Source organism: Anthonomus grandis, chromosome 6 (genome assembly GCF_022605725.1).
Source record: "Anthonomus grandis grandis chromosome 6, icAntGran1.3, whole genome shotgun sequence".
NCBI lineage: Eukaryota > Metazoa > Arthropoda > Insecta > Coleoptera > Curculionidae > Anthonomus > Anthonomus grandis.
In genome coordinates this window covers 24,348,318-24,362,851 of record NC_065551.1, presented here as the reverse complement: position 1 = coordinate 24,362,851, position 14,534 = coordinate 24,348,318, and the positions used below count along the sequence as shown (strand labels likewise).

At 30.9% G+C, this 14,534-nt stretch overlaps 1 protein-coding gene across 1 annotated transcript in view; it reads left to right on the top strand.

Annotated features, from left to right (window-relative positions):
- The first annotated feature begins 5,459 nt into the window (after positions 1–5,459).
- The window catches only part of LOC126737845 (protein gustavus), a 208,221-nt gene continuing 199,146 nt past the window's right edge, over positions 5,460–14,534 (top strand). The window contains exon 1 of the mRNA XM_050442911.1: positions 5,460–5,503. The gene's annotated coding sequence lies outside the window, so the exon portion shown is untranslated. The remainder of the gene's footprint in view (positions 5,504–14,534) is intronic.

Genomic DNA, 14,534 nt, shown 5'->3' with positions numbered 1-14,534 from the left:
TATAGTTAGTGCCAAGGTAATCTGAGAAGATCAGGATATAAGATTTTGTGACTATACTTGTGAGTAAAAAAACATCGTTGAAACTGAAATTCGAGGATATTCGTCATTGCAATACTGAAGTCTGGGCATTTGCCCAGTAGAACATTATTTTTCTTGTTCTTTGAACTTGTCCTGGAATATGTCTGTAATAGGTTTTCCTTTTTAATATCTTCATTCCTATACTAGAAAACGTTCAATCACTTTTCGAGACGAAGGAGCCGTCCTTGCTCTCTTTTACAAGCGTTTCTTCTGTTGCAGTCTACTTTATAAGTGTCTGTTTCTTATGTTTATTCAAATTTCATCTATATCTTCAAAACTCTTAACTTTTTTCCCAAAAACGATCCAAATTGAATGATTTCAAATTGATCTTTGATGCAGTTTAAACATGATAATTGATTATAACTTTCAAGTTAACTGTGCAGCTCCTTCATAGTTCAAAATTTCTTTATTTCAGTTAAACTACAACTTACCTCAAATTCAGAGTGGTTTTAGACCTCAATATAGCTGTGAGACTGCGCTTTTAAAGTTAACAAATGAGGTATGCGAGGCGGCAGATAAATCTGAATTAACTGCTCTTATCTTTATCGACTTTCGAAGGCCTTCGATACCATCCACCATATTCTTTTTTGTACCATTTTAAAGGGATTCAGTGTATCGAGAACATCTTTAAAGTTCTTTTCAAATTACTTAGTAAGTAGCAGGTGTTAATGTGTCAGTATTAACAATATGATGCCTAATTTCAAAAGTTTTAATATGAGAGTACTGCAAGGATCCATCTTATATATTATTACACATATATAAAATGTATTCATGTTTGAATTTTTGCCAGTCTTTATGCTATGCTGATGATACCCAATTTTTTCTCCATTTTAAACCCAATGATCCAGCTAGTGCCATTTCCAATTTTGGAAACTAAGAACTGTAAAAAAAATGATGATACTGGATTTGCTCTCAGAGTGGATAAAAGTCAAATACTTCTAGTTTCCGAGGTAAAAAATTTGGCACTTACTTTAGACAGCTTTTTAAGATTCTATATAAATAATTGCAATGAACTGGCATATCTTAATCTTTGGATTATATAGACGTATTTAGATTTCAATATTAAACAAATACTTGAGTCTTTAGTGCTTTAAAGATTTAATTTCCGTATTTATGTTTATGGCTCATGCTTGTATTTAATTGATAAGGGCAGAATACTTACGACATAATCAGTGCTTTAGAATCCCCAAACATAAAACTTGTTTAACCACTTATTTTAAACGTTCCTTTGCATATTAAATTAGCCAAGTCTATAACGCATTTCCTATTTTATTGAGAACACAAAGTTTTTCATCCTTTAAACAATACGTAAAAAATAAATTTTACAATGAACAGTGTAACGATCTGTAATGGTAGCATAAATGACATTAAAATGCCTGTTAATTAAGAATTAATTTTGGTGGTAAGCTGTTGTTATTTAAACATATTTTTTCCTTTTTTAATGGAAAATAATAATCTTAAAATGTAACTTAATATTAGGTAATCTAGTAATATATATATTTATTTTTTGCTTAAGTTGAAAAACCGAGTTTGCTACACCCTATATGTAGAAGACACCTGATCTTCGGCATTTTTCTAGCTTTTCTTTGTTGAATGATAATGATATATTTTATTTATTATGGTTCATTGTCTGATTTATTTAGTTTTTTTCTTTATACTTTTGCTGGAAGATAAATACCTATCTATCTATCTAACTATATTAATTATAGAATGCCTCAGGTTTCCAAATTTGTCCTTTGGCCTACGAGTCGTTCGTCTACTTTCCAAAATTGCTACTTTTTCATTAGTTTTATATTTTTTAATAATCCATTAATAAAGCCAAAGAATTCAATTATCTCATCATTAATTTTATCATATGAATGAACATTTTTCCTATATATCTTGTTTTTTTCCAATTACAGAATCCCTACTTAATCATAACATGATTTCTCAAGTTAATTATCAGCTTTGCTTCCCAGTAATTCTTTATCAAGCATTACTAACTCTTATTCCTCTAATTTCTTCAATTTATGTATAACCAAATTCATTCATTAAGTAGTTCTCAGAGAACGGTCCTAATATCACATTATCAATCCGACACAATTTACTTGGATTTCCAAGTCAAGGGAACACGGTGATATTTATGCCGGTCGGAGTAGAGCGCGAGGCAGAAAATTGAACGTTAGACTGTTAATGTCAATAGCATACATTAGGGCAACCGAGAAATTAACTCGCTTATTATAAAATGTTACCGTTTTATGAAACGGGGTGATATTGCGACATAATAATTGGGTTAATAGTCAGTTTGACACCTATTATTGGGCTATAAACGTGATTTTTTTTCTCGTTATAGTTCGAAAGGTTGCACGTTAAATGTTCACGATTAAACTGGAAAAATTATAAAGGAAATTATCTTTTCAATTTTGACACTAAGGCTAACTTGATTATATTTTAAATATAGCAGATAAAACTTTAAAATTTAACTCTCATGATAGCTTTTTGTTTCATTAGTTGTGTATATTTTTAGTAGTAAATCTCTTATTATTTGCCACTAATGTAAACTTGTTTATGACGTCTGCCATATATCTTTTTTTTTTGTGAAAACCTCGTAAATTGATGTAGAGACAATGTTTTTTTTTGCATCCCTTCTTCATTTCTTATCATAACTTCTAAAAAAAAATAGCGTGGAAAAACCAACAGTTTTTGGACTGCACCTTTTTTTAATTTGTTTCGTTTTCATTTAACTATTTTTCAGGCATTTTTTGTCAGAGTCACCATCTAAAACTTGCATGTTATCTTAAATAACATCTCAATAAAATAAATTTAAAGAGATTTTAAACGAACTTTAAATAATTTGTAGCCTGTTTTTATTTTATACAATATCCTAGACCCAATATTTCTATGAACTCTTGCTGTCCGCCACTATAAGTTCCTGATTTGGTATCCATTTATAGGGATGCATTTTACTTCTTTCAATTTTGAAAAATCGACAAATGGCTAACATCAAACATTGGCGCTGATTTTCGATCAGAAGTATGTGGATCTTCCTCAAACTCGAGCAGCTTGTCTATTTTACTAATCGTCGCTTGGAATATATGAGGAAAATTGGGAAATTTTTCATGGAATAAGCCAGCAACTTGTATTTCTGTCCGTGAGTTATCTCCATAATCAATCATCTATAGAATTATTATTTTGTGCGTTTCTGTTAAATAAACCATTCTTTTGATAAACGGTTAACGAAATTCAAATGACTATTACATTGACAACTATTGCTGACAGACAATAATTATAAAGGCCAAACATCTTAAACCAAAGTGAAGAACACAGTTTTAAATCATCAAGTAAAAATGCCTATTGACGTGTCTGAGGGTTGTTTCGAGAATTCCCTCATTTATTTATTATTGAATTTATTACATTTGACTGATACTCTCAGCCTACAAAGCAACTGTTGCAATGGACAGAACTTTTCCGTCTTTTCAATCTCGCCGAAGCAACGCCGCTCCTGCAAAAAAAAATTAACATTATTACACAGAAACTATACAGCTATGGAAAGAAAAAGAATTATATGGAAGGTTTGCTGCAGCACTAGCAGTACTAGATGGTTATGAGGTTAATCCTAATTTATCTGCAAAGTACCTAACGCGCAGTATCTCGACACTTGAAACGGAGGGATTTATCACACCCATACAAGTTCAGGTTGTTAGCGCCAGAAACTCGAACAAGGACATATTGCATCAAGATGTACTGAATAACAAACGTAGATTCTGTGGAGAGAAATTAGCAACTATACATCTAACATCAAATTACTGGTATTACCAGTAATTTGATGTTAGATGTGGCGACGACGACGTGGCCACAGTATGGATTATGTAAAGAAAAAGAACTGATTACAGCAGTGGTGTCATACTATAATAATATAATCCCAGGGAATGTGACGAAAACGCAAAGATCTACTGGGACAAAACTGTTATAAATGATCGAGAAATAATTCACAAATATTGTAGTCTTTAATAAAAAATAAAAAATAATTAAACATAATTGATATTATAAAATTAACTTACTAATACTGACTAACTGATACGGGGGGATAGTAAGAAATCTTTCTACAAAAACTAATCGAAGACGAAGTTCTGGTAAATGCTAGAAGGCAGAGAACTGAATACACTAGTTGCTGAAAAGCTGAAGCAACTTTTAAAATATTCATTGTTGCGTCAAAGCAAGGCGTATAAACAATATTAATTCAGTAATTCAAATGGGATAGTACTAATGAGTCACACAAACTGAGCATAGTTGGTGTATCAAAAGCTTCTCTATGAAAATACATCTAAAGATCCAAATTCTTGCAACTGTTTATTCATTTTAAAGTCAGTGACAAACGTTTATCGTTCAAAATAGTTTTTGCAGATTTAGCAAACAAAATCAATTGAGTTTTGTTTTCATTAAAGACCAGTCTAAGAGCTGTGGAAACATAGATGATTTTTAAATCAGTGTTCATGATCCTACATGCCCAAGAGATATTAGCATTGAAATAGTAATAGACTTGTGTCTTCGGCAAATTGATGGCTCTTAAAATATTGCAAAAATTGAAAAAAGTCTGCAGTTTATCTACAAAAACTTTCATACTTGCACTTACATCATTTGTGGCATAAACTTGATCCCATGTTTCTAGTATCAAATACTAGAAACGGTACAGATAATGTGCCTACAATGTGAAATGGAAAATATGTGCACTAAATGTTGTTATGAAATAATTTAGAATAATTAAAAGAGTTTATAAGAAGAAAATATCGTATTTAATTTACTTGCCTGAAATTAATTTAAAATATATCTGATATGCTCCATATTTAGATACTTGAGACAGAAACTTGAAAGTGAGTGATGGAACTTAGGATATGGTGAGACCTAATGCTTGAATGGATAAACTGAGTAGAAAAAAAACGTTAAAGTAGGTCTATTGAAATAATTTGTAATTAAATTGACTGGGTCAAGTAACATTTATAGTAACCGGTTATTAGCATACTATTCATAAAAAAACTCCGCAGGCATTACAATTACTTCCCGACTTTGTGACCGTCTTAACGTAATTAATCATTTAGATTCAATCAGTTGAAACCCCGTACGAAATGATTATCCCATAAAACCGATTTAAACATTAGCATAATCCTTTCAAATTTTCATTTGAGTGACAACGTATAGGAATAGAAAAAAAAATGGTAAGCACATACATACACTAATTGTTGTCGAGTTAATGCGGTGTTTCAGCAACCAAGGTTAGAAAAATAACAATTATGATTAGACAATCACCTGTAATGTGCCATAGTGACGTAATTTTTTTAATGTACCATATGGGTTATAAACGTATCATAGTAAAATAGGGTTTTTTTATTTCTGTTTCAGGTTCCAAACATGTGGTTACAAAAAATCCGGTTGCCTTTAAACGAAATAGGTAAGTTCCAACTTTCACATTATATAATTTAATTTATTAAAACATTCTCTTGACAACAACAATTACCCGTAAAACTCCACCCTAATTGAGCCAACCCTACACCGCCTCTCAGCGCACCCTATATTATCAAAGGGTAGTTATACCCGCACCTACACACACTGAATAATATGCCATATATTCGGGATTCGGGGGGTTTGCTGTGCAATTATGCCCATATATACATACAATCCGATCCCCCGTTCCGGCTACATGACTATAGTCAGCCCCCAAATTTATCCCCATACCCCTTTGTTTGACCCTTTTCCCTGCCTCTCGCCGCCCTAAAACCGACCCCTTGTCAACTGTGTGTCGCTTTTGGATTAATTTATGCATGTGGCTATGTTGCGTTGATGCCATACGCAATGTTGAGGACACACTCTATTGTTTATTGATGTATAAATCTATGTTTTCGCCTCGCGTCCTACGTATACGTATATACACATATATCCCGAATTGCATTTCAATTTGTTAGTGTGTAAATGAAACGGACCGAAATTTACTGATAGAAGGGTTTATATAAAGTTCAGCTTAAATTGTGTTTTTTTTTTTAAATAAATTGTTTGATTTGAAGTTGTTGGAGGCACAAAAGTACCAAAAAAAATAGTTTCGTGAAGAATAATTGAATAAATGACGCTAGGTAATATAATTCCCTTTATCTTCTATTATTTGCTGTTTAGGTATCAATTGTGTTGATGAAGTTGTGTGTGATCAAAGACTCCGCCGGCGGCACCTTTGATGATAAAAGAAACCCAAAATAGATTATCGGTAACGGAACTATAAAAATAAACCTTTGGAGACTGTTGGTAATTTTTAAATTTTAAAATTTGATGATTATAACCGTCAACAGAACGGATAAGGACATAAAAAATGGCAAATGAAAATTAAAATTCCAATGTCTAAAATGCCGTCAGTTTGTCATGAACACACATAAAATAATCAGTCAATCAAAATAATCGTTGATTTGATTGACCTAAATTGATTTTACTTTATTTTTGTTTGTTTTAGAAAGTTGATTTTTTTTCTTTTTTCGGCCACCAGATTTGTTTTATAATAATTTAAAAAAAAGGATGTGAGAGGATGATAATATTCTTAATAAACGACAAGCATATAAATCAAATTTTATTTTGCATTATATATTAATTAAAGGTTTATTGTCATACTTATTGTTATATTGCGTTTATTTTATAATTTTTGGTAGTTTCTGTTACTTTAGATGACAGATTTATTTGGATTGCGGCTTAAAATTGTACCTAAAAAAAAGCATATTAAAAATTGAAATTTTTAATCCAATATCAAATTGTATTGTTCCTAAAATTTAATATTTCTTAGTTTTTTTTGTATATTTTGTCATTTAATTGTGGTTTATTAATTATTCCCGATATATATATAGTCTTTAGGCGCAGAATAAAATTTTTAATAAATTTTTTTGTCACTTATTAACCCTTTGACTTAAAGTTATAATTTAAAAATTCTCCATTCTATAGTCCATATCCGAGCTAAAGGAGGAAAACACTATTTTCAGATGATCCAAATCTTATAAAGAAAATCAAACGGTGATATAGATATAGGCGGAAAAGTTGAATTTTTATTTATATATACTTATCTCACTTTTTAAATTAGAGGAGTATGGGAACAAGGTGATTTTTTTCCTATATAAATGGACAAGTTAAAAGGAGAACATTTCCTATTTCCAGATGATTCAAATACTATTAAGAAAACCAAACGGTGATATAGAAATAGGCGAAAAAGTTGAACCCTCATTTATATATCCTTATCTCACTTTTTAAATTAGAGAAGTATGGGAATAAAGTGATGTTTTTCTTGTATAATCGGACAGTTAAAGGAGGAAAACACTATTTCCAGAGGATCCAAACCCTATTAAGAAAATTAAACGGTGATATAGATATAGGCGGAAAATTTTAATTCTCATTTATATATCTTATCTCAGTTTAATTGCCTAACATGAGAAGCCATAAAAACTAATGCGTTTTCAGATGAGTGGATTGGGAGAAGAGGTCCAATGAAATGGCCAGCGAGATCACCAGATCTAACACCCCTCGACTTAAAAACTGTTGTGTTAGGGACCTAAACTTAATCTTGCGCTACTCGAAAGAACACAATGTTAATATTAATGTCAATAAAACAAAGGTATTGCCAGTGAAACTTTTTTATCTAAATTTTTTTTATTTTCTTTCAATTTGTTTTTTGGGTATTTTTTTATACATACATTTGTAATTATTATTAAGTTAAGTAATGTGCATTTGATACCAAATAAAGATAGATATGTTTACATAAGCTTTTTTTCTTAGACTGCTTTATTTTTTTCAGCACAATTAGGAAAAACTCTATCAACAATCAATTTTTTTGCTTCGCTTTAGGGCCTTTAAATTCAGGGTAGATTTTCTCCTCATGGAGAGGAACATTTAATTTACATATTTTATAGGGCTTTATCGTTTCTCGCCAGGAGGAGAATTAATCAGGACGCCACACGATTTTTGACTCTCGCTCCTGTAAAAATATGGCGTCTTTTTAAAAAATATTTCCCTGCATAAAAGATCTGATTTATAGTCGCCCTAATTACATCAGACTCGAGGTATTTAATAAAGCTCGCGGGGTGTGTGAAAATTAGGCAATGCACCGTGGCCAATTTTTAACGATAAATTGATAAGGCGTTCGCCTGCATAATATTTTAGGCCGCACCCATAGTAAATAGCTCCTGTTAATCACAAAGGCAGCGTACCACGAAACGGCGTGTATATAAACTACCAAAACAAATTGTACAACTTTTACTATCATTTTACTCTACTTAACCCGAAAATGGACCGAAGCCGCGGCGGCGATTCATGAAAGTAAGAGTGATTTTGGTCAAAAATTGGTAACTTTAGATGTTGCCATTCTACTTTCCTATAGTGAGAGTGTGTCCGTTACTCATACTGTTACCGATTCAATGAGAAAATGTTACGAAATTTAAATTGAACTGAAACCACCAAAAAAATCGTTTTACCTTTACGAATTTTCGTTGTGCGGTTTTTTTTAAATTGATTTCCTGACTGTTCGTTTTGGACTTTCGATCGAAAATTAAAATTTTAGAAATTTGGATATTTCTAAAATTATCATTTTAGAAATTTGGATATTTCAAGCTGAGATGAGGCGATATCTAGGTTTCTATTGCTACAGGGCGTGGCACCGCCAAGCGGGACATAGGAAATCCAATGTAATTTTTAATTTTTAAATAAATCAAATATTGGCTCTATGAATTATTTTGGAGAAAAAATCTTTGAAATTTTTGTCGACCCTTTACAGGTATCGAGTAAGGTGAGAAAGTTAGGTAGGCGTAAACTGCCAAGTAAAGTTGTCATAATAAAACTGTGGTTTTAATAAAATTATTATTGAAAATTCGTACAATCGTACACATGCACACGAAGTATTATAACATAAACCATGAAATATTTAAAAAAACTTACACATAACCTAAAATATTAACTTAAAAAGAGCTAATCGTAAAACTTATTTCTAACATTCGCTAATTAATAAACTGCAATTTTGTTACATTCCCTCAAAATCTAATTTTTTAATTATTCGAGATTTGGATAATACTTATGCTTGTAAATTTTATTTTTTAAATGACCCCATAGAAAATAAACCTTGGGAGAGAGATCAGGAGACCTTGGTGTCCAATTCATTACGTGTCGCAGGCAAAGACCATGCATTGAAGGCGTTATTTAGATATTCCCGAATAGAAAGCGTAGTATGCATCCATTTGATACCAAACCTCTTAATTTTCCCCGGCAAGATCAATTAAACTCGGCAAAATTTGTTCCTTAAGTAGTTCTAAATAATAATTTGTATTTAAATTTCGATTGAGAAGGAATCGTTCTAAAATGTGGTGTTCGGAAATTCCCGCCCAAACATTAACTTTCTGTGGATAATGAGTTCGTGTTGTTACATATTTATGGTGATTTTCTTTATCCCAATACAGTTAATTTTGAACGTTAGGTAATTGTTTAAAGTAAAAGTGCATTCATCTGTGAAGCAAATATTTTTTATAAAGTCTCTATCCATGTTTGCCCTTGTCATCATATCCAATCAGAACTCCTGCCGCCGTAATTCATCCCCATCTTTAAGCTCCTGAAGCTTCCATATTTGTATGAGATTGAAAAATATTTCTGTTTTTTTAAAGCTCGAAACGCAGTTGTATGATCAATGCCCATGATGTCTCCAAAATTTCTTGTACTTAGTTTTCCTTAATTTTTTTCCACATCTAAAAAAAAGTCTCATTTTCTTCATTTTTTTGCCTTTGATGATTGTTTCGTTTATTGTTTGTCTCACATTTGCAATTATTTACTACAGTGCCCTTTTGCTCAAATTTTGTAACAGTTCTATTAACTGTTGATTTTCCTGGTATCGGCCTATTTGGAAAAAAAGCTGCAAGCCAGTCTGAAATTTCTCGGTAACTATTGCCTTGGTAAAACCATTTAACCATTAGTACTTTTTCTTTAGTAGTGTAACTCATTGCTTTGAGTTTTTTAATATAGAATTGTTATGCAGTGAATTCATTTGATGTTCATCACTAGTCAAGGTAATAAATTTTCGCCTGTAAATACGAGCCAATAAAAGACACACTTTCGTAAAGATTTTTGGCTGTTACTCCTAAACGGACAAGCCAAAAATAATTAAAGTTATTTTGTTGGTTGCAGATTTTGGTGCTCTTTAAATTATTCTAATACATTTTTTCTCTAAAATAGTTAGGGGAGTCAATATTTGACTCTATTAAAAATTACATGGGATTTCCTATGTTCCGCCTGGCATGGCGGTACATCCCCCTGGGTTTTCTTTTTATTTTTTCTTTCTTTTTTTTTTGTTTTTTTTTTGACCCTATTGTCTGGGTTTTCGGGGAAATTTTATTTTTCTTATATGTTTTTTACAATTACAAAATATTGTTCGAAGTAGGTTATTGATGTTTACATACTTCCAACTGAACAGTTGGGCTTTAGAGAAGGATTATGTACAGCTACAACCGTTTTGAGCATCATGAACGACAATAAGAGCTCTCGATAAAAAATCAAGATCAAAAAAATAAATCTCTTCTATCGAAACAAATATAGTCGAAGTTGTCAACGTTAAGCTCTAATTTGAAATAGCCAAATTAAAAAAGCTTCTGGTAAAAAAATAATAAAAAAATTCATACCAAACATAATTTCTCTTAATTACCATAAATCTTTAACGCCTACATCAAACAGTATCTGTACTTTCTTCAATTCTGAAAAGAGCCTAAACTAGTTCTTTTATCCAAACTTGGCTATCCATAAGCTAACTCGCCAAACTACGCCTTGTCAAACCCATAAGCAACCTAAGCAAACTCCTAAAAAAGGCAGCCTGGAGAATTTGTACAGTACGGAGACATGTGTATAATTTTCAATATTGTCTGTTGCACCGTTCTTATGTATTAGCGTAATTTTAGAAATCTTCCAAATATCTGGAAAAGTGGAAGTTATTATAGCAAGATTGAATATGAGGAGCAGGGGATCATTTCCAGCTGTGTGTTTGTTTTTTATTTCTTGCAGTGTAGTCTTCACTTCATTTTCAGTTAAAAGATTTATTAATATGTTATGGGAGTAAGAATCCGGGCCAAGGTGTGCAGGGACTAGTTGCGACGAGTCTACGTAAACACTCTTAAACAAGTCAGCAAAACCATTAACAATGCAAAGGGGTGCTGTAAATGAGGATCAACCACGAACCACCGAAGCAGAAATTCGGGAAATATTTTTCTAAAATTGTTTAGGATAATTTTTCACAGATGACTCAGTTTTTTTAATATAGGATTTTTAGGCATTATCAATTTTAATTTTTGTTAGTCTTCTAAGATTAGAGAATCCAATATAGTTAGAATGAAGTTTATTTTTCCTGTATATTTTATGAAGTTTTTCGTTCTTTCGCAAATTTTTGATAATTTTATTTGTATATCATTTTTTACTTACTTTATTAATTACTTATCACAAGAACTAATATATTATTGTAGGGATTTTTAAATGTATTAAATTGTTTGAAACTGCATAATGCCATAAAATCATATCACTTATTAAGTTGGGGAATAGATGCAAGCTTAGAGTCTCCAATGAAGCTGAAATAATCCAAAAAAAAAGTTGATAACAAAACAAAAATATACAGTGACCGCCTAAAGTTCCGCATAAATTTGATAAAAATTAGAGACATGATTTTTTGAAAAAACGCTCGGACCCGTCGATTTTTATTTTAAGTTGCGCATTATTTCACATAAATTTTTGTATACAGGGTGGAACAAAAAAAAAGATATAATGTCATCAGTCATTTTTTTTAAATGGAATGCTGTCTTTTTTATTGCATTTATGAAATATAGGGGAAATTCCAAGCAAGTTTCGTAAAACACACCTTATCTCAAAACCGTAGTCAGTTCGAAAATTAATAATTTTTATAAAATAACCCATAAGAACAAAGACTGTGAGATAATATATATTATTTGAATTTAATAATAATTTGACATATAACCACTTAATACAAAAACTGCTTTAATAAATTAAGGATTATGGTAGAAATCTTTTATTGTTCCTACGTAGTAATTTGAAAAACAGTGATTTTGCACATAACGCCTTACTGCTAAGCTGTTTGGGGTGGGTGGGGGGCTAAGGGTAGTTTTATTAAAAAACGGTTTTTATCTTTTACAAAAAAAAAACATTTTTCAAAAACATTAGCTTTACACCCCCCACCCACCCCACACACTTAACCAGTAAAAAATTCTTTTGCAAAATTTCAGTTTTCTGTCCATAATCCTTAATTTATTAACACTGTTTTTATAAAGTTCCGCATAAATTCGATAAAAATTAGAGACATGATTTTTTGAAAAAACGCTCGGACCCGTCGATTTTTATTTTAAGTTGCGCATTATTTCACATAAATTTTTGTATACAGGGTGGAACAAAAAAAAAGATATAATGTCATCGGTCATTTTTTTTAAATGGAATGCTATGTTTATTATTGCATTTATGAAATATAGGCAAAATTTCAAGCAAGTTTCGTATAACACACCTTATCTCAAAACTCAACTGTTTCAGAAATATTTACATTTAACCAACAAGAAAGCAAGTAAGTACGACTATTTACAAATTAAGATATAATGGAGGATATAATGTTATAAACTGTGAAAACTCTTATTAATGTATCAAGTGTTAAAACTGATCCCCATTTACTTCTTGGCAGAAAGCAAGACGGTTTACAAACTCACGTAAAACACTATCAATTATTTCGGGTGATATATACGTCTAATTTCATATCTAATTCTATTTTTCAAATCTTCTACGTTGTTTGGCTTGGTAAAGTTTTTTTGGTAACCCATCCATCAACAGCTTACCAGTAATACGTTATGTACAAAATCACTATTTTTTAAAATATTACGTACGAATAATAGATGGTTTCTACCATAATCCTTAATTTATTAACACAGTTTTTGTACTAAGTATTTATATATTAAATTATTATTAAATTTAAATAATATATACTGGCTTATAGTCTTTGTTCTTCTGGGTTTTTTCATTGAATAAAATTTATATATAAATATTTTATATAAAAACAGTGTTAATAAATTAAAGATTATGGACGAAAAAACAGGGATTTTGGAAAAAAATTTCTTACTGGTAATGTGTGTGGGGTGGGCGGGGGGTGTAAGGGTAATGTTTTTAAAAAAAGTTTTTCTTGTAAAAGACAAAAACCGTTTTTAAAAAAAATACCCTTAGCCCCCCACCCACCCCTAACAGCTTACCAGTATTACGTTATGTGCAAAATCACTGTTTTTCAAAATATTACGTACGAATAATAGATGGTTTCTACCATAATCCCTAATTTATTAACACAGTTTTTGTATTAAGTATTTATATATTAATTTATTATTAAATTTAAATAATATATACTGGCTTATAGTCTTTGTTCTTCTTCGTTATTCGTTTATTAAAATTTGTATATAAATATTTTATATAAAAACAGTGTTAATAAATTAAGGATTATAGAGAGAAAACAGAGATTTTGCAAAAGAATTTTTTACTGTTTAAGTGTGTGGGGTGGGTGGGGGGTGTAAAGCTAATGTTTTTGAAAAATGTTTTTTTTTGTAAAAGATAAAAACCGTTTTTTAATAAAACTACCCTTAGCCCCCCACCCACCCCAAACAGCTTAGCAGTAAGGCGTTATGTGCAAAATCACTGTTTTTCAAATTACTACGTAGGAACAATAAAAGATTTCTATCATAATCCTTAATTTATTAAAGCAGTTTTTGTATTAAGTGGTTATATGTCAAATTATTATTAAATTCAAATAATATATATTTGTTCTTATGGGTTATTTCATAAAAATTATTAATTTTCGAACTAACTACGGTTTTGAGATAAGGTGTGTTATACGAAACTTGCTTGAAATTTCGCCTATATTTCATAAATGCAATAAAAAATATAGCATTCCATTTAAAAAAATAACCGATTACGTCATATCTTTTTTTTTTCACCCTGTATACAAAAATTTATGTGATATAATGCGCAATTTAAAATAAAAATCGACGAGCGTTTTCTCAAAAAATCACGTCTCTAATTTTTATCGAATTTATGCGGAACTTTAGGCGGTCACTGTATACAGATTTATAAGAGATTAGCAGCTTACATCCCAACATTCGAGGTATCAAATTTTTAATGTCCTGAAGATTAATTGCCGTGGCTGGTATATCACTCCTAACACCAAGCAGAACTCCTCGTCCTCTCACTACATTCATCACATCCAAATTATCCACAATCAAACACAATACAAACACCATCCTGGATCTAGGTGTCTGTAACTGCCACCAAATGGTTATCACTGACAGACACAAACTTTTAAATTTCCCCAGTTTCAGTTTCCAAATCTCTGACATTCTGATAGGCGATACTATACAATCATATAAGACAACCTTGCTAGTTCAAATTATAAGTCGATACAATTA